Source organism: Sminthopsis crassicaudata, chromosome 4, assembly GCF_048593235.1.
Source record: "Sminthopsis crassicaudata isolate SCR6 chromosome 4, ASM4859323v1, whole genome shotgun sequence".
Classification (NCBI taxonomy): Eukaryota; Metazoa; Chordata; class Mammalia; order Dasyuromorphia; family Dasyuridae; genus Sminthopsis; species Sminthopsis crassicaudata.
In genome coordinates this window covers 221,465,536-221,486,749 of record NC_133620.1, presented here as the reverse complement: position 1 = coordinate 221,486,749, position 21,214 = coordinate 221,465,536, and the positions used below count along the sequence as shown (strand labels likewise).

The 21,214-nt window shown below is 33.1% G+C and overlaps 1 non-coding gene across 1 annotated transcript; it reads right to left on the bottom strand.

Annotated features, from left to right (window-relative positions):
- Positions 1 to 20,063: 20,063 nt before the first annotated feature.
- Positions 20,064 to 20,170, bottom strand: LOC141541968 (U6 spliceosomal RNA). The gene has a single exon (XR_012481983.1). It is a non-coding gene; the product is annotated as a U6 spliceosomal RNA (small nuclear RNA).
- Between the last annotated feature and the right edge of the window lie 1,044 nt (positions 20,171 to 21,214).

The window sequence follows — 21,214 nt, the reverse complement described above, 5'->3', positions numbered from 1 at the left end:
ATTTTCAGTAAGCCATGATTTACAGGGTCTCTTTTCTCACATTTTTAAAACTTTGTGTTTGTTGTTCAAGTGGACAGCTACATCCATGGCAGAGAGGTTAGCTGGATCCAGATGGCTAGATCTTGGTATTTAAATGAAAGCAAAATTCCCATAATATATTCTGTCTTGCACAGTGTCTTGTATGACATGGAAGGGATTCAGTGAATAACAACACTTCTTTTTGCATTTGTACATTCATTAGGAAGAGTACATGAGTTGAAACAGAGGAATAAATTTAAAAGAAATACTCTTCTCTAAAAAACTAGGAGGCTTTTAAAATTTTTTTTTAATTTAACACAGGTTAGGAAGGAGGACTGCGTATTTTGTCATGGTAGATGATTTTGATTTTATCCTAATGCATAATCTACATCTTTTCCATTTCTATGATAGGCTTTTTCCTTGAGGGCTGACGTTTTTTGTTTCTTATTCTGAGGGTTCTCCAGATGTTCTAGTTTGGACCCAGTGATGGGGAAAAAGGGAATATCCTTGAAAATCAGGGCTGTCAAGTCACTAATGCTATTGAGGAAGCATTTTCACAGACAGAATTCAAATTGAGAATGTTGTTTTAACAGACCTTCCTATTTTGTAGATGACTATATTTTCTCCCTCAGTGATCTGGAAAAAAGTGTTACTGGGTTTTATTGTTTGTTATTGAAGCACAGGTAGATTTTGTTACTGTTTGATAGAATTTTTAAAAACAGGATACAGAACATTAGAACAGAAAAGGACCTTAGAGATAAATAATTTAGTCCTAGTTTCTCATCTGTAAAAATGGGTTAATAATGCTTTTACTACCATCCTCTAGATTTTGTTGAGGAATGCATTTTGCACATTCTGAGGTACTCTAGAAATGTACTCTCTTAAAGAATGAATAAAATGAAGAAACCTCCTTATATATATTAAGCAGTGAAAAGGCAGCTGGTCTCTAGTGAATAATGGGCTGATCTAAAAATCAGGAAGATTTTCTTTTGTCACATATTAGCCATGGAAACTTGAGCAAGCTACTTTAATTTTTTTCATAATTGTATTTCAATAGAATTTATTTCCTTTGAAATTATTAAAAATATTATTCTAAGAGGGAATTTTGTAGGCTTTGCCAGACTTCATATAGAGTTCCATGCTTTAAAAAAGGTTGTCACAATATAGTCCACTTCTCTCCTTTTATGGATAAGAATTTGAGATTTAGAGAGATTAGTAGCTTGCTTGTAGTAAGACAGCTAATAATTATTAGAACTGGAATTTGTATCCATCTCTCCCCACTCCTAGGTGAGGATTTTATTTTTGTGACTTTCAGTACATATTTTATAGGTAAAGCTTTTATAAAGTGATTATTTTGTGCCTGGGCAGGTAGGTGGCACAGTGGATAGAGTACTGGGCTTAGAATTGAGAAGACTTATTTTTCTGAATTCATTTACTAGTTGTGTAATCCTGAGCAAGTCACTTAGCTCTATTTGCCTCAAGTTTCCTCATCTGTAAAACAAATAGAAGGAAATGACAAATTACTCCAGTATCTTTGCCAAGAAAACCCCAAATGGGGTCATGAAGAGTCAGTTACAACAAGTGTGCCTGGCCCTGTACTATATTTTATTTTTTCATTTAAGATTTTCTTCTTTATTTCTTGGTCAATAGACTTATTAGTATCTTCTTTGGAGGGAGTATACTCTGTGCTAGGATATTGTTTGCCACATCGAACTTTCTCATTTGAGTGATAATTTTACTTCAATATCAGGAAATAGTTAACTAACCTCTTCTTTACTTAGAATAATCTTTAGTGAGAATTGTCTCATAACCACCATCCTCTTGCCTACCAGTTAGACAGACCTGCCTAGAGTTTTTTCTAGCTTAAAAAACAGTGGCTATGGATAAGGAGGATATAAGGTTTTAGTAACACATGAACATTATGTGTAGTCACAAAGGCTTAAATTGAAAAATGATGTCCAAGGAGCAAATAGTTTTCTTTCTTGAGTCTTAGGGTTTTGGGCAATTATACATTACTTGTCTCTACAGACAGCTGTTTATTGAGCTGTTAACTATTCAGCAGACAACTGTGAGAGAGGGTGCTTTGTTATTTTACCATAAAAAGTCAATTCAATTCAATAGTTTAAAAATATGTCTTCTGTGTGCCAAGGCTTTGTGGCAGGTGCCTCTGAATAACAAAGATGACACAATTCCTGCACAGAATGAGTTTATCATGAGTTTTTGCTAGTAAATTATGAATACCAAATGAGAATAATACAAAATAGAATTTGTTGAGTATATAGGAATGATCTAAGCAGAATGTTCTCAGAGCTGTGAAAAGGAAATGACTTCAATGACTTTGTCTTTTATTTTAGGAAATTTAAACTGTCAATTTTTATTGTATTCCCCAGGACAACTGGATATTTATGTTAGCATGCTTGGTCTGAAAATATGTGTGTCTTCATATGTATATGTAATTATGGATATGCATAATTAAACAAACAAAAGCATAATTATAGATGTGTATATACATCTATATATCTATATGTGTACATATGTATAAGTATATGTCTCTGTGTGTATGTGCGACATACACATATACACATATTTTTAAATGGAAGGTGCCCAGTTAACTAAGAGACATCCTTTAGCTGAACTTAATTTTAGGTTCTATAATCATAGAAGTAGCCTATAGAGACTTAACTTTTCATTCCTGGTACATAGTACAGACTATTTGGACCCAACCTGTGGGTAGTGTCTTCTGAATGATCAATTCTCGAGTCACATGTAAGAGGGGAAGATGATAAAAGGGATGTTTGTGTGTGAGAATCTCAAATCATTTTATTATTCAAATTAGTCAGCCGAGAGAATAGCAATAACTGTTGATCCATATGCCTATTTTCCCATCTATACAAAATGTTGATGATGATAATAATACATGTATACATTTATATATATGCTATATATGTGGGTGTATACACAAACACACATGAACACAAATAAACAACATGCTTAGTAAGCATAGGAGAAGAGAATTAGGCAGGATTTCACTAGTAGTATTTTATTGTAGGTGATTACTTGCTATCAAATAATTAACTGAAAAATATAGCGAATATATGATGCATTTGTTCTTGTTTCTTGGTAACCAAAATGTATTTCATTCAATGGATCAAAATACCTTTCAATATACATATGCCATTTCTCTATTAAAAAAAAAAGATTTAATTAACAGAAAGAACTTTGATTTTCTGATTACAAGTGAAACAAATTATACATCTGCCAATGATAGCACCATCATGAAGGACGGCCAATACAAACTCCAAAAGGAAGAATTCTCTATGAGATAATGAAGTCCTTCAGATATTTATATTTGCTAATGGCTGCTAGAGGCAGCTAGGTAGTATAGTGGATAGAGCTCAAAGATCTGAGTTTAAATTTGGTTGCCAACACTTACTAGCTTTATACTAGCTTGGGCAAATCATTTGACCTCTGTTTTCCTCAGCTTCCTAATCTATAAAGTGGGATTAATAAAGCAGTTAACCTCCCTGGGTTGTTGTGAGGATCAAATAAAATAATATTTGTAAAATCCTTAACATTATACCTGGCACATACGAGGCATTGTATAAATACTAGCTATTGCTACCAATGTATTGATCACATATAACCCCCTCAGAATACTGTATCTCTAGGTTGTACTCTTTTCTACAAAATTGTACCTGCTTTAAAGTGGCATAGGAGACAGAAAGATGGGGAGGAAACTACAAGCAAAGTGGGAATACCTCCTAAGGGACAAATTGAAGCGATAGCTGCTTCTGAGCACAAAGACACATTCTGTGTTGCCACCCTTGAATCACTTAGTTATTTATCTAGAATCCCTGATTTTGAGTTCTTTCTGTTCTTCAATTCAGGTTTTCTGTCCACGAGGAAAGAGATGTTTCTAAGCAACTACACAGCATATTTGTTCTTCAGCTCACTGTGTCCATGTTGCATTTAGGGTACATTTAGTTTATTTAAGATGAAACAGGTAATTCTTTTTAAAATGTCCTTGTGCAGCATGAATTGGAGTTTTCCATTGTTTTATTAAAAATGTCCTGAATGGGCAGCTAGGTGGTGCAGTGGATAGAGCACCAGCCCTGAAGTCAGGAGGATCTGAGTTCAAATCTGGCCTCAGACACTTAACACTTCCTAGCTGTGTGATCCTGGGCAAATCACTAAACTCCAATTGCCTCAGCAATAAAACCAAAAAAAAAAAAAAAAAAAAAAACCCAAAAAACCAACAAACAAAAAGAAAGGCGTGGGAAAAAATGTCCTGGACAATCATATCAGTACAGATAACCCCCCAAAAATATAGAAAATGGCGATTGTAGTATGAACTTTCACTCCAATCAATGCTTGTTGGTGGACCTGTGAATTGTCCCAGTTCTAGAAAGCAATTTGAAACTGTATTCTCAAATTCACTAATCTATGAATGCCTTTTGACTTAGCAGTAGCACTATTACACCCATATTCCCAAACAAGGTATTTAAAAAGAGAGAGAAAAGACCTAAGATCCTTATGTAAAATAAGGGTGTTTATAAATTGAAGAATGACTGAATACATTTTTCTATATAACCCAAATGGAATATTGTTCCATGTTAAAATTGAGGGAAAAAGCTATTTCAAGCAAATCCAGGAAAACTTAAATGTGAAGCTGATGCAGAGGAAAGTGAATAGACAATAACAATAACATTATACAGAAAAATGATTTTAAAAGTCAAGAAATATGATCAATGAAATAGATGACTAAGTCTAAAGTGATAAAACATGCTGCTTATCTCCTGACAGAGAAATCTTTCTTGGATGATTTTTTTCATCTAACTATAGATAGCTTTGATTTCTTCATCTGAAAACTGCCTGTTAATATTCTTTAACCATTTATCAATTGAGGAATGACTTGTAGTCCTAATAAATTTGTCTCAGGTCTCAAGTTTTAAAAAATATTTTTCCAATTACTTATAAAAATGATTTTTAATATTCACTTAAAAAAATTTAATTCCAAGTTGTTTTCCTCTTTCCCACCCCTCCCCTTCATTGAGAAGGCATGCAGTTCAGTATAGGTTATATATGTGAATTCTTACAAAACATTTCCACATTAATAATGGTGAGAAAGAAAGCAAAGGCAAAAAAAGAAACAACCAAGAATGATAAAAATGTTTTTTTAAAGTATACTTCAATCTGCATTCAGACTCCCCATCAGTTCTTTGTCTGGAAGTATAGTGCTTCAGAATTATCTTACGTCATTGTATTACTGAGTCTAGCTGTCATTCACAGTTAAACATCATGCAATATTGTTGTTATAGTGTGTAATATTTTCCTGATTCTGCTCACTTCACTTTGCATCAGTTCATATAAGTCTTTCCAAGTTTTTCTTAAAACTGTTTGTCATTTCTTATAGCATAATTATATTCCATCATAATCATACACCACAGCTTTTTCAGCCATTTATGAAAGGATGAACCTCTCTTCAATTTCCTATTCTTTGCCACCACAAAAAAAAATTGCTGTAAATATTTTTGTACATATAGGTTCTTTTTTGATGTCTTTTGGAATACAGACTTAATAAGTTATGCAGTTTTATATTATATTTATATTTTATATTGGTTTCCAGAATTGTTGGATCAATTCATAACTCCACCAATAATGCATAAATGTCCCAATTTTCCCACATCCCCTCTAACATTTGTTATTTTCCCTTTCTGTTACTTTTTAGTCAATCTGATAGGTGTGAAGTGGTATTTCAGAGTTGTTTTAATTTGTGTTTCGCTAATAAGTAGTAATTTAGAGGATTTTTTCATATAATTATAGATTGCTCTCATTTTTTTCTTCTGAAAACTGCCTGTTCATATTCTTTGACCATTTACAAATTGATGAATGACATGTATTCTTAATAAATTTCTCAGTTCTCTATATATTTGGGAACTGTAGCATTTAAATGCATCAGAGAGAAAATTCACCAAAACTTTGCTGAAATTTCTACAATCTCATTCAGTTTTCTCCTTTCCTTCTAATTTTGGTTTCATTGGTTTTGTTTTTCTAAGATCTCTTAAATTTGATTTTAATTTAAAGTAATCAAATTTTTCCCATTTTATATCCTAAAATGTTCTCTGCCTCTTTTTAAGTCATAAATTCTTCCTTTATCCATAGAGCTGACATATAAACTATTTTATACTCCCCTAATTATTTTTGTAGTATTTTTCTTTGTCTCTAAATCATGTATTTTTTAAAGGGCTATTTATTTAATTATTTGTTTTTCCTCAGTGGCATTTTATTTTTCTAAATACATGTAAAGATAACTTTCAACATTCATTTTTGTAAGATTTTGTGTTCCAATTTTTTTCCCTCTGTCTTTTGCCTTCTCCTTCCACAAGATAGCAAGCAATTTGATATAGGTTATCATGTACCCATTTTGATCATTGCTTGGTATATAGTGTGAGATGTTGGTCTATACCTAGTTTCTACCAAACGACTTTCCAGTTTTCTCAATAGTTTTTCACAAATAGTGGGGCTTTATCCAAATTCTTGGATCTTTGGGTTTATCAAACACTAGATTACTATGATCATTTACTACTATATACTGTATATCTAATTTATTCCATTGATCCACCATTCTATTTCTTAGCTAGCCCAGATTGTTTTTGATGATCTCTTATAGTTTGAAGTCTTGTATAGCTAGGCCACCTTCCTTTACATTTTTTTCATCTATTCCCTTGATATTTGTGACTTTTTGTTCTTTCAGATGATCATTTTGTTTTTATTTTTTCTGGCTCTTTAAAATAATTTTGTGGTAGTTTGGTTGGTAATTTAATTCAGACATAATTGTTATATTTGTTATATGGGTTCAGCCAACCTATGAGCAATTATTTTTTTCTAATTGTTTGGCTTTAGTTATATGTAAAGTGTTCTGTTCATTATTGTTCCTGGTAGGTAGACTCTGAACTATTTTATATTACCTACAAGTATTTTAAATGGAGTTTCCCTTTCTTCTCTTGCTATTGAACTTTGTTGAAGTGGGGGGGAGGGGGGTGTAGGTATGGGTGTGTGTGGGTGTGTATACTAATGATATATGTGGGTTTCTTTAATATACCGTAACTTTTCTAAAGTTGTTAATTATTTCAACTAGTTTTTAAATTGATTTTTCTAGAATTCTCCAAGTCTACTATCATATCATCTGCAAAGAGTGATGATATTTCTCAATTTTCTGTTCTAATTCTTCTTTTTTCTTCTCTTACTGCTTTAGTGCACCTTTCTAATATAATACAATATTGAATAATACTGACAAGAATGGTTATCCTTGCTTTACTTCTGAAGCTAGAAGGCTTTTAGCTTATTTCTGTTACTAATAATGCTTGCTTATAGTTTTAGATAGATACTAAATATCATTTTAAGGAAAGCACCATTTATTCCTATACTTACTTGTGTTTTTAATAGGAATGAGTGTTGTATTTTGTCAGAAGCTTTTTTTCTGCAACTATTGAAATAATGGTATGATTTGTCAGTTTTATATTGATATGTTCAGTTATATTGAACTAACTGCTACATCCCTGATATAAATCTTGGCTTGACATATTATATGATCTTTGTGATATATTGCTGTAATGCGCTTATTAGTATTTTACTTAAAATTTTATATCAATTTTGCAGAAATTGATCTATAGTTTTCTTTCTGTTTTTGTACTTCCTGCTTTACTTATCAGCACTATATTTGTGTCATAAAAGAACTTTAGTAGGATTCTTTATCTGTTTTTCGTGTGTGTGTGTACACAAAGAGAGCACAAGTATTAGAATTAATTGTTCTTTAAATATTTGGTGGAATTCACTTGTGAATCCATCTGGTCTTACTGAATTTTTTTCTTCAGGAGCTCATTAATGACTTGTTCAATTCCCTCCATACCCTTCTAAAGTTATTTAAGTATTCTAACTACTTTTCTGATAATCTGGGTAATTTATATAATTTTTTTGTTTTTTTAATTAATTTTATAATTATAATTATTTTTGATAGTACATATGCGTGGGTAATTTTTAATTTATATTTTTGTGAATATTTATCTGTTTTACTTAAGTTGATTGGTTTATTGGCATGTAATTGGGCATTATATAATAATAATTGTTATAATTTCTTTTCCCTTGGTGGTGTATTTACCCTCTTCATTTTTGATGCTGATAATTTGATTTTCTTAATTCTTTTTTTTAAAAAAATCAAACTAACCAGCATTTTATCTATTTTGTTATCTTCTCCCCCCACAAATCAGCTCCTAGTTTTATTTATTATTTCAATGGTTTTCTTGCTTTAAATTTTATTAATCTCTTCTTTGATTTCCAGAATTACCAATTTGGTGTTTAATTGGGAATTTTTAATTTATTCTTTAAATTTAATTTTTTTTAAAGTTGCATGCTCAATTCATTGATCTGCCAAAGAATTCTTGAGATTCAGAATAAGATTTATATTTTTTGAACATGGGCATTGTATGAATTTGTTTTGTTTGACTTTTTATTTGTTACAAGAATTGTGCTTGTCCTTTTTTATTGAGGGGAGGGAATTTGATGGAGAGTGGGGAATCTAGCAATGGTGTTATTTTAAAAGAAAGGGAAAAAAAGTCATTGAAACATTTTAATGCACAGAAGCAAACAGGATGTTCTGATGCAAACCAATAAGTAGGACATCCTGCTTTGAAAGTAACATGTTGGATGATATGCTTACGTGGAAAAAGAAACTATGTAATAGAGATTTGCGTTTTGGTGTCTACTCTTTTTTTGTACATGAAAATATTCTTTTTATTTGATGTTAATTGTGTTTAGAAAAAAATTAATACTCTCAACAATTCAAATCCACAATTGCTCTTTCATATAGCACTTTCAGGGTAGAAAAGAGTAAAACCTTGTTCAGAAAGCAGTATGTTCACAGAAATATATAAATGTAATCACTCAAAAGAACCCTAGTCATACTGGAAAAAACCAAGTGAATGAAGAACACCTATTGTACAAATTATTATATGCATTTGAATAGACATTGCCAATCCTTCAGCATAAAAATTTTGGACAAATAACAAATAGATAATGAACCATACCCAGAACTGACAAAATGAAGAGAGAAGAGTAGTCTAGATTACCTTTTGGAAACTGAATGTTGTGATTCTTTTAATGACACTACATCTCTACTCCCACCCCCACATAGCTTCTTTCTGAAACAGTGACCTATCTTTTTAACATTAATATCCTTCCGATGATATTATATAGTTTTACGTCATGACTACTACCATCTCTGAATAATTGGAGGTGATGATCATCCCAAAAGCATTGAAGAGATCGTAATAAATGTGAGCAGGCAGCTCTAATGCATTAAATATAAGCTTATATACATGAAGATCCTTTTTAAAAAAAAAAACTCATCAAAGAAATTTGACTTGAAAAAAATCTTTCCCTGGAATCTTCTAATTATTTAAGCTATCTTCCATACAGCAGCCAAATGTTTTTCCTAAAATATAGCAGCTGTATGGAAGAATGTCTCTGAATCCACCAAAGGTTCAATCTCCAGCCTCTAGCCTCCAGCCAGCACAAAGGTGAAGTTGGAATGAATCTGGCTCCGCCTCCAAGAGTGGGCTTATCCTTTAGTGGGCTTGTGAACTAACTACTCCTTATATATGCTCTCTAAAGGCGTGAATGTGTGAACTAATGTGTGAACTCCTTTAAAGGTGTGAACTAAGTACATAAGCATTAGCACCTTGTTTCAAGTTCTAGCCCATAACAGGCTGAAGTTTGTCAACTCCTGTTGTACTTAGCTGGAGGAAGGAGAAAGGTGAAAACAACTCTTAAAGAGTGCTTGAGCAATAAGCATCATAATTTCTTCTACCCAGACCATATCATAGTGATATTGAAGGGGTTTGCTTTAATAGAGTGAGAAATGATGGGCTGGACCTGAGCAGCATCAGTAAGAATAAAGTGATGGACACTAAAAATGGGTAGAACATATATTTCAGCAACCTGAAGAATTGAATAACTGACAAAAGTGAATCAATTTCCTGACACTCTTTGAAATGTCTTTTGAAGAATATGATTACTGTTACATGCCTATCTCCTTGTACTTTCACAATAAATGAAAATACTATACTATTGGATTTATAAAGGGGAGTGTCTAGAAGACCTTACCAATTATAGGGATCCCCTTTTCCAATCGTACTGTTATCAGTATATCCTCCATGATAGTGAACTTTGGTTTAAAAAAAAAATCATAGAATCATAGATGTAAAACTAAAAGGTACCTCAGAGACCATCTTTTCCAATTCCTTCATTTTATAGAGGGAGAAACTGAGACCAAGGGATTTGAGTAACTTGCCTAAGCTCACAATTTGTAATAAATCGGTGGTATTTTGAGCCCTTGTCCTCTGACTTGAAAATCAGTATTCTTTCCACTGTAGCAGGTTTCCTTGGCCATCATCTTTTTTATGCCTTGGTTGCTATGGTAAAGAGAGGACTGTTGAAACAGCTTATCTCTTGTTCCATTATTATTTGTTTTTCAAACTGGGTATCTGTACAGTACTCAATCCTGCGGCTTGTAGCAATATTTCTCAATTAATTTTGTTCAATTTTGACTCACGCCTCAGACGCTATTTGGAAGGAAGAACCTTAAGAGTTTTTATTATTTTTGATTCTGCAAAACAAAAGCCTTGAGTTTTTGTTTTTGTAATGAACAACAAATCTGATAGCATTATGTATTTTATTTACCTCTTTTCTTGTTATGATATTGTAACAAGACCACCATCTTTTGTTTCAAAGGAAGGAAACAAACATTTATTAAATATTTACTCTGTGCCAGGTATTCTGCTAAATATTTTACCAAATATTTTATTTGATTCTCACAACAATTTGGGAGGTAGGTGCTATTATTATCCCCATTTTTGCAGTTGAGGCAAACACACAGATATTAAATAACTTAGGTCATAACTCTAATAAGCTTCTGGGGCTGAATTTGAATTCCTGACCCCTGGGTCCATCACACTGTCCACTGAGCCCCCTATTGTCTGTTCTTTTGGTATCTTCTTCTATTGAAGATAGTCTAAAATCAATTCATTATTGCCTTTAAAACTGTGTCTCCTTCAGAACAGTGGACTTGGCCAGTTCTAGGCACTTTTGTGAATTCATCTTCCTTTAAATCCTCATTCTACATCCTCATTTAGAGCATACTGAAGTGCTGGATTCCAAATGTGGTGGTTCTACCTTCACTGATCATGAGAAAAGATAGTAACAAGAATGTCCTATTTTGTGTTTATTTATTGATTCCTTTCAGTTTCATTTTATCAGTTTGTTTGCATTGAGCTGCCTTAGTCGGCCCCCAATAGAGGATTTGTGGGAGGACATGAACAATTATGATGGCATCAAGACTTGTAATACTAACAGCATTTCTCCATGAGATCAGCAGTCTCTCAAAAGAAATTAGCTTAATAATCTTCATAGGGAAACTAAGTGAATAAAGGATGAATAATTTTCTATTTGATAAACAATTGGGTGGCTGGCCTATTTAGCCTATTTTTATACAAATCTTGATAGTGACTATAGATGGACAATGTACTTGACCCAAAATTGAATAGAGGAAGAAAATGGGTTGGTTTCTATTTGAGAAGTTGGATTGCAGTTTCAACAATCTTAAGTTTCCTTCCAAATATGAAAAATCTGTTCTGTTAAATACACAGTTCTCTTGGGGATGCTGTTTGGCTATGATTTTTGAACACTGCAGATTATAAAGAATCAGCATTATGGATAGCCTAAAGGACCATGAGAAGATATATGCTGGATATAGAATGACTGTGGCATATTTCCAGTGATAACCTGCTAACATGAAGTGGTATAAATAATATCATCAAGGAACTGTATGATTGGGAAAGAGGATGAATCTACCTCATAGGAGTAAGGAATAACAGTTGTCAATCAATAGTAGAACATTAAAATACCTAGATAAATGTCTCTAGGGCATGATGCAGTGAAAAAGCACTTGGTTTGGAGTCACAGGACGTGGATTGAAATCCTGCCTCTTCCATTTAATACTTGTATAATCCTGAGCAAACCTTTTTGCTCTGGTCTCAATTCTTTCTCTATAAAATAAAAAATTGAATTAGATGACCTCTAAAGTCTCTTGCAACTCTAAATCTATGATAGAATGAACTGTAGGAGAATGAGAATAAGAATTACACAGGGTCCAGAAGTAAAAATGTGTTGCCATGTGATCTGGTGGAATGAGTATTTATATCTATGAATTTGTAGTTGCATCAAATCATCATTTAGAGTCTGATTAACCTGTCAGGTTAATTAACTTGGCTCAGATCTGAGAGTCAAACCTAAATTCTCCAACTCTGAAACCATTTCTCTGTCCATTGCATTAGTTTACCTCCTATGATGATTTCATCAAGCATTTGATGGGTTGACATATGGAACAGCGTTCAGACTTCTTATTTGGCAATATTAACTTATGTGGGAAAACTTTTTCCTTTTTTATTCAAATCTATGATTTCATTCTTGTAGAGAGTGAGAAAACAATCTTCTCCAATGCAAATAGTTTTGTTGGTTTTTTGGCATTTTTTGTTTTTGCAATTTATAGTCTCATACAGTGAGAAGGCACTAAGTAGCTAATTCTAAATTATCCAATAAGATTTTCCCCTAGATTTCTCATAAGCAGTGAATCTCCCTAATGCATTCACAAAATGATTTGATTTCAAGAAATTCATTTTACCAGGAATCGCCCTTCTAGAACACATGATTTTGCTGTCTCTTCCACTTTTATTCTGACAGTAAACTAAATCATATGACATATTTTTTGGGTGATTCATCATAATGTGTGAGATTTTTTAACATTGCCAAGATATTTGGGGGAATCTGTTAGTTTCATATGCTTTTAGTAAATGGAATTCTGATTCTTTCTTTATGAAAAGGTGGGATATGGTGTGGTTCTGAACGTGTAATTTAATCAATGCATGGGACTCATAGAGTGGAAAATTCCTCCATCAATCCATTATGTAACTTCTTGGTAATCCTAAAAACCTTCTGAGACTATAATTGTCTTCCCCACTATTATCCAACTAGTTTGTGTCATGAGTCTATGACACATATGAAGCAGTTCTTGAACTCAAATCTTTCTGTTTCCAGTACTGGCCCTCTTGCCACTATGCATTGTGTATTGCTGATGCATTAAAAAAAAAAAAAATTCTTGCCTAAGCTATTTATTTCTCTAAAGCAGTTTATTCATTATAGGCCCAATCATCATAATAATAATAGTGCAGCTGAATGTGTATCTTACTCTATGAGAGTTTAATTTTCAGAGACAATTAGAAAATTATATGGTTGACTGAAAGCATTTGTTTCTAAGCACAAGTTGATTTCGTGTTGCTTCTCCAAGGAATTCCTGTTGACAGTCATCTGGGATGAGGCTGTAGATAGTAGAAAGCTTTTAAATTAATTTATGATCTTGTTAGTTATAAAGAGCCCATAATTACCAAATAGTTGTTACTTTTGCTAAAAATTTTCTTTAAGATTGTTTTATTGGAGGTTGGTTCACCACACACACACACAGTGATTTAGTGACTTAAAAGTAGTAAGCTTACAGGTATCCTCCCAAGCACAGAGTACTTTCCTCCCTGCCCCTCCCTGTTATTTTTCCTTTCCAGTAATCCAGTAAACAGCTGGTTGCTACTTGAAGTTTTGATATGATTATACAGTTAGTTTCTGAGGGAGGATTTTTAAAAAGTGAATGTTAAAAAAGAAACATAGATGTTAATGTTACTGCTTATGTATATTCCCTCATTCTTTTAACAACCTATGTTATATACCTGACTCTGATTGCTACAATCAGTCCTCTAAGCCAGGGTTTCTCAAACTACGTCCCACGGGCCAGATGGGGCTCGCTGAGGACATTTATGCGGCCTGCCGGGTTATGGCAAATGGGCTGAGAGGCAGAGACAGAGTGTGAGGTTTTGTTTTTACTATAGTCCGGCCATACAACAGTCTGAGGGACAGTGACCTGGCCCCCTATTTAAAAAGTTTGAGGACCACTGCGTCTAAGCCCTTTGTGTGTGTGTTTATGCATTGACTTGGTGGTGGGAAGGAAAAGAGGTTGTTTTCCTTCCTTCTATTCTTGCATCAGTTAAGTTATTCTTAAACTTTTTGGTCTTAGGACTCCTTTACACTCACAAAAATTATTGGAAAGAGTTTATGTTTATGTGAGTTATATGTATAAATATTTACCATATCAGATATTAAAACATCTTAGTATAGGGTGTCCCAAAAGTCTTAGTACAATTTTAAGCTAATAAAACTTGTTATAAAAAATAATATAATATCTCATATATTAAAAATTATATAATATATGTAATTATTATACATGATAATATATAATAATATAATAAGCATATAAACTATTATAAAATATCACTATTAATAGTTATATTATCATAATATCTATTGTAAAAGCTATTCACACATACTATTTTAATAATATTATTTTGCTTATTATAATAGTTATTCAAGTTTAAAGCTACCCCAAAACTTTTGAGACACTATTATAAAAATACTTTCAATCTTATGAACCCCCTGAAAGGGTATCAGGGAGTCTCTGTAGTCTCCTGGACCAATTTTGGGAACAATAACATTAAATTTTTTTATCATTTGATTTAGAATTCCTTCCTCCCAGCCCCCTTCTCTGCATTATTTATTGAGTCTTATACTTAGTGAAAGATTGATTAGAATCTCAGAATTTGGGGGGAATACTAGTTTAATAATAACATCTCACTTTAATATAGTGTTTTAAGGTTTGTAAATCATTTGGTAGTATAAATAGTGCTGGAATTGATGTGCTGTACTAGGATATACATTGACTTTGCAGTCAGATGTCAACCTGAAATAAGACTATCAATGCCACAAAAACTAGGATCTTTAATTGAGGCAAGAGAATTGCAATTCAGGGTCACTACATAGAACCAGGCTATTAGAGTGCCCAAGTTGGGTGGGCGGGAGAATAGGATTAAGTGAATTTCCACTGGAAGGGAGTTTCCACAGAGGCACAACCTTGAGAAATTATTACCTAAGTTGCTTTGCATAACTGAAAATACATAAGAAAGACTGAGGGAGTTCTGGGGATGGAAGGATAATTTCCAGCCTGAACCATAGGCTCCAACTTCAGGTGAAGCAATAGGAAGCTGGGAAATCTATTTAGAGGTGCTCCAATCTTGAGGTCAATTGGGATCAAAGTTTAGATAGTCCCTTCTGATCTCTGCATTTCATGGTATTTTTTAATAATTGGTTTAGATTATCCTCTTTTAACTGATTTCAATCATCCTTGGACAATTTTTAGCTCTAGGATCTTGCAAGGTAAGAAAGTGCATTCAACACAGAGGATCTGGATTTGAATCCTGCCATGGGACTCAGTTTCTTCATCTCTAAAATGAGAGGAGCCTTTCTAATCTTAAATCTCTGATTTTGTTCTCATGATCTTACCAACACAGAAACTAAGCTTAGGTGACTTTATCAGGGACATATAACTAGTAAGGATCAAAATTGGAATTTGAGAACCCCAGTCTGCAGATAATAAGCTCTTGTTATCTTCTGATGCTTCTCCTGGTGCTTCTTTTCCACCTCATTGTCAGGTAAGTGAGCTTTCCAGCCTCATTGTGCCTCCAAGCCAGTTGGCACCAATGTGATTCCCAAGTGTTTTATAAGCGCTAGTAGGGCAAGTAGTGGCAGCCTTGTTTTTCAGCATTTTACAGAGACTTATGGCAAATTGTAGCAGTGGACTTCAGAATCCTAATTCATTCCCACAGTACTGTACCAGTGTCTTGCTTCTTTAAGAAAAAAGAAAAGGCATTTCATAGTATATGGTTTCCCAATTATGGCCTTAATTAGGTTCATTAAAACAAAATGAATATTTAAAAACTCATCATGATTAACTTTCCATTACTGTAAGTAATGGAATCTAGTTTGCTCTGTGATATTTAAAGTATTGCTACTTTAGGAGAAAGGGAAAATTCTACACTAGATTAAAATCCTTGCCTTTTCATTATATGCATGAATATGTGTGTATGTGTATATATATATACATACACTAATATATTTACTATATATATAGTAAATATATTAGTTACATATTACAAAAATATATAAATCAAGTTTAAATTATCCCCTGAGAAAAAATAGATAAGAATTGAAAAACTGTTGTCAGCTATTTCTTTAATGTATTGCCTACTCCATTGACCAAAAAACCCTATGTGTCAAACAAAAGAAATATCTTTATAAACAAAACAAAGTTTATCCATTTGACTTTATAAGATAACTTGATAATCATAAAATGTGTAGCTTAAAAAAACTAGTTATTATTGCAATTTTTTGGTTCTATGACTGGCAGTAAAATGTCATCTTATACACTCTCCTCCTTACCCCTCCATCTATTCACATATATTCTTCCTGTACTTCATGCATGGAGTTGATGGGATCAGGTTGGGTCAGCTTTCTTAGGGTTTTACTCCCTTGACCCTGTTCAGAATAAATTTAAGTAAAAAGCTTAACATTAGTGAAGACTACAAGACTAGAACCTGCATCCATAATCATTGTGAACTTAGTATTTTGGTTTACAAAATTGGTTGATTGTGGAAATATTGATATTGAAACTATGCCCATAGGGTATAAAATTGTGCACACTGTTTGTAGCAGTTCTTTTTGTAGTGGCAAGGGACTGGAAATTTAATGGGTCTTCATCAGTTGGGGAAATGGCTGAATAAGTTATGGTATATGAATATAATGGAATGTTATTGGTTTTTTTAAGAAATGATGAGCAGAATGATTTCAGAAAAGCCTGGAAAGATTTACATGAATTGATGCTGAGTGAAGAACCAAGAGAACTTTGTACACAGTAACAAGATTAGGTGATGATCAACTATGACAGACTTAGCACTTTTCAAACAATGAGGTGATTCAAGGAAATTTCAGTTGACTTAGGATGGAAAGTTTTATCTGCATTCAGATACAAAAGTATGGATACTGAATATAAACCAAAGCATGGTATTTTCACTTTGTGTTGTTTGCTTGTGTGATTTTTTTTCTTTTTTGTGTTTATTTTCCTCTTTTGATCTGATGTTTCTTGCACAGCATGATGAATATGAAAGCATGTGTAGAAGAAATGTAGATGTTTAATCTATGTCAAATTGCTTGCCCTCTTGGGGAGGAGGCAGAGGAGAAGGAGAAAGAAAAATTTGGAGCACGAGATTTTGCCAAGGTGAATGTGGAAAACTATATTTACATATATATTTGGAAAAATAAAATAATTATTAAGAAGAAAAAAAAGATTAACTGGTTTCTGTAATCCATGACATCTCTGTAGAGGTGCTTCTGGTTATTTGCTTTTCACCATTTGCCCTTTATAAAAAGACTCAAAGATACAGATCCTCAGTCTTTGAGAAAAACAAAAATTCTATAGAAATGAAATGTTAAGTAGATTTATTTCTGGTAAATCCAGTTATTTTAGCTATGATACTGTGTCTGCATGAGAGCTGTGGAATATGTTTTGTTTTAATGGACATTCCAGGAAAGATAAGCTTTACTGTAACCAAGAGGATTTTTATTAGATTGTAATCATTTTTTAGAAATGTACTCAGTCTATCTTAAGCCATAAATGAGAGTCTTAATGTTCTCTTTTATTCTTATACAATTGCATTTGGATTTTTGACAAAAGTGAACAAATTAATTGGATTGTAAAGGGTGGCTGTGGGGATAGATCACTGAGCAAGGAATAGAGCTTGGTGGTTAACCTTTGCCTTGCTGCTTTTGTATAAGGAATATGACCTTGAAACAAAGGTCACCTACCTTTGTCTCTGCTTTCCTATGTGAAAATGAAAATAATACTTGCCTTAGAGGTGTAACATAAATGTAATGTAATCTTGTCACCATAATTTCTATGTGTGATTATAAAATCATTGTCATTGCTTCTAAAGCACAATTTTCTGGGATTTGGAAAGGCAAAGGAAAACATCCATCTGCTAGGCAGGTTCCACGGTTGGGCCACCATTATTTTTTAGTTGTTCTCAGTAAATCACGTTTCTTGAACAATAACACCATGTTTGATTTAGTTGCCCTATAAATCCAAGAGTAACTAAATAAAATAAACTGTGCTCCTCAGGAAACCACCCGAGTGGGCAAGCTATATCTTAAGGGACACTGACTTAAATATGGAGAAGCAGCATTTCTTTGTAAGGTAGAAATCAAATCTGAGACAGTAAGGGGAAGAATCAGTTAATGAGAGTATGTAAGTCATTCATGGGGATAATAATACTATTTTTTAAAATTCATTTTTCCAAATTATCCCCTCCCTCCCTCCACTCCCTCCCCCCGATGACAGGCAATCCCATACATTTTACATGTGTTACAATATAACCCAGATACAATATATGTGTGTAAATACCATTTTCTTGTTGCACATTAAGTATTAGCTTCCGAAGGTATAAGTAACCTGGGTAGATAGACAGTAGTGCTAACAATTTACATTCGCTTCCCAGTGTTCCTTCTCTGGGTGTAGTTATTTCTGTCCATCATTGATCAACTGGAAGTGAGTTGGATCTTCTTTATGTTGAAGATTTCCACTTCCATCAGAATACATCCTCATACAGTATTGTTGTTGAAGTGTACAGTGATCTTCTGGTTCTGCTCATTTCACTCAGCATCAGTTGATGTAAGTCTCTCCAAGCCTCTCTGTATTCCTCCTGCTGGTCATTTCTTACAGAGCAATAATATTCCATAACCTTCGGGATAATAATACTATTAATGACTTAGGACAACAATAGTTAACATTTGTATAGTGCTTTGGGGTAGCTGTGTGGTAGATAGAGCATGGTCCTGATGTATAAAAGACCTGAGTAAATATCCAGCCTCAGATACTTATTAGCTGTGACCCTGGTCAAGTTATTTAAGTCTCTTTGCTTGAGTTTCTTCATTTGCAAAATGAGCTGGAAAAGGAAATGACAAACTATTTCAAGATTACCTCAAATGAGATCATGAAGAGTCATGTCTGACTGATTGAACAAATGATTAGACAAATAATAGTGTTTTAAATTTTAAAAAGTTCTTTATGTTTATTATCTCATTTGATCCTCCCAGCAATCCTAGGAGAGAGGTGCTACTATTTCCTCATTTAATAGATAAGGCAATTGAAGCTAAGAAAGCTTGAATAACTTGTCTTAGGATCTCATTACTAGGAAGTATCTATGGCAGGATTTAAACTTAAATCTTCCTAACGCTAGCTCCAAAATTAAGTTTGTCCCCCCCCCAAAAAAAAAAAAAGAATCTGGTAGAGGGCTTTCTTTATCAGTTTTTGAGAGTTACTTGTGTAATTTTTATCCTAATTGTTCTTAAAAGTTCAAGTCCAAAATTCTCTCCATTATACTGACTAGCTATATATAGAAAATTTGAGATCTGTGTTTTTAGAATCCAGATCTGACTTTGTTTTTTTGCCTCTACCCAACCATTAGAGAGCACAATTTAAAAAGGAAGCAAATCAACCAACCTTTGGCTTCTTTGGGGAATGGGAGAGGAAGATGGGACAGATAGGCAAAGAGTGCAATGTTTATCAGGTAGTATTTTAGCTCTTTGTAATGGAAAAAGTACTGGTTCTAGATTTAGAGCAGATATGGATTTTAGAGGTCTTTCTTACTGTGTATCCATCATTATGTGTATCCATGCTACTTTGTTTAGGAGTTAGAACACCAGGGTTCCATTTCTTTTTTTTTTTTAATTTTTAAAAAATTTTTATTAAAGTTTTTATTTTCAAAACATATGCATAATTTTCAGCATTCTCCCTTGCAAAACTTTATGTTCCAAATTTTTCCCTCCCTTTTCTTCACCTCCTCCCCTAGATGGTAAATAATCCAATATGTATTAAACATATGCATTTCTTCTATTTCCTATTCCTATTTCTACATATTTCCAAAATTATCATGCTGTACAAGAAAAATCAGATCAAAAAAGGGGAAAAATGAGAAAGAAAACAAATTGCAAGCAAACAACAGAAAAATATGGAATATTTCACGAATTTGTGTGTCAAACTTGTTCAGGGGCTATGTCAATCTTTTCTGTATCATTCCAATTTTAATGTATGTGCTGCTGACGTGAACACCAGAGTTCCATTTCTGTATTTTACTGACTACGTGCCCCTTCATAAAGTCACTTCATAAGCTGTCTCTGAACTTTAATTTTCTCACATGTACAATGTGGATAATAATATTTGCACCACAGAGTTGTTCTTAAATAGACTTGGTAATATTAAATAAATATATGTATGTAATTAGTTATTTCATTCTTTCAAGTTAGCTATATCATTGCTCGATCTATGCTTGCAAAAAGATCAAAGAAAAATGAAAAGGTCCTACATGTAAAAAAAAAAAAATATATATATATGTGCAGTAACTCATCTTGTACTGACAAAAAGCTGGAAACAAGGGTCATGGTCTTTTAATTTGGGAATGGCTTATAATTATGAATGCAATAGAATGTTATTGTTGATTGTTCTTCATTCTCAAAGAGGACCAAAATGACATCACTATGTTAGTCAAGTTACGTTGTATTGGACTGCGGCTGATCAAACCAATATGATCTTGTAGTGCTCTGACAGAGCTCAGAAACAAATAGTCCATGTGAATGATTGGGGTAGCTTTTCTTATTTTGCACATCTCGCTTTTTTTTTTTTTTTTTTTTGAACTAATTAAATTCTGCTTTGCTCATAGAGCACAGCACCTTATCTGGTGAGGGCATGTCATGCTAGGCGGTCCTGTAGCAGCGTCTTCCATGTTATATAATCAATTCTAAAGTTCTTAAGAGAAACCTTGAGAGTGTCCTTGCATTCCTTTTTCTGATCACCTTATGAGCATTTGCCCTGTGTGATTTCTCCATAAAATAATTTTTTTTTGGCAAGTGTACATTTGGCATTCAAACAATGTGGCCAGCTCAACAGATTTGTACTGTAAGAAATAAGGAGGCAGATGATTTCACAGACATGGAAAGACTTGTGTGAATTGTGAGCAGAAACAGAATAATTTATAGTATCAATATTATAAAAATAAATAATCTTAAAGACGCGTATAAGCTGATGAAGAATGAAATGAACAGAACAAGGAGAACAGTTTATGTAATAACGATGCATGAACAAACAACTTTATAATTT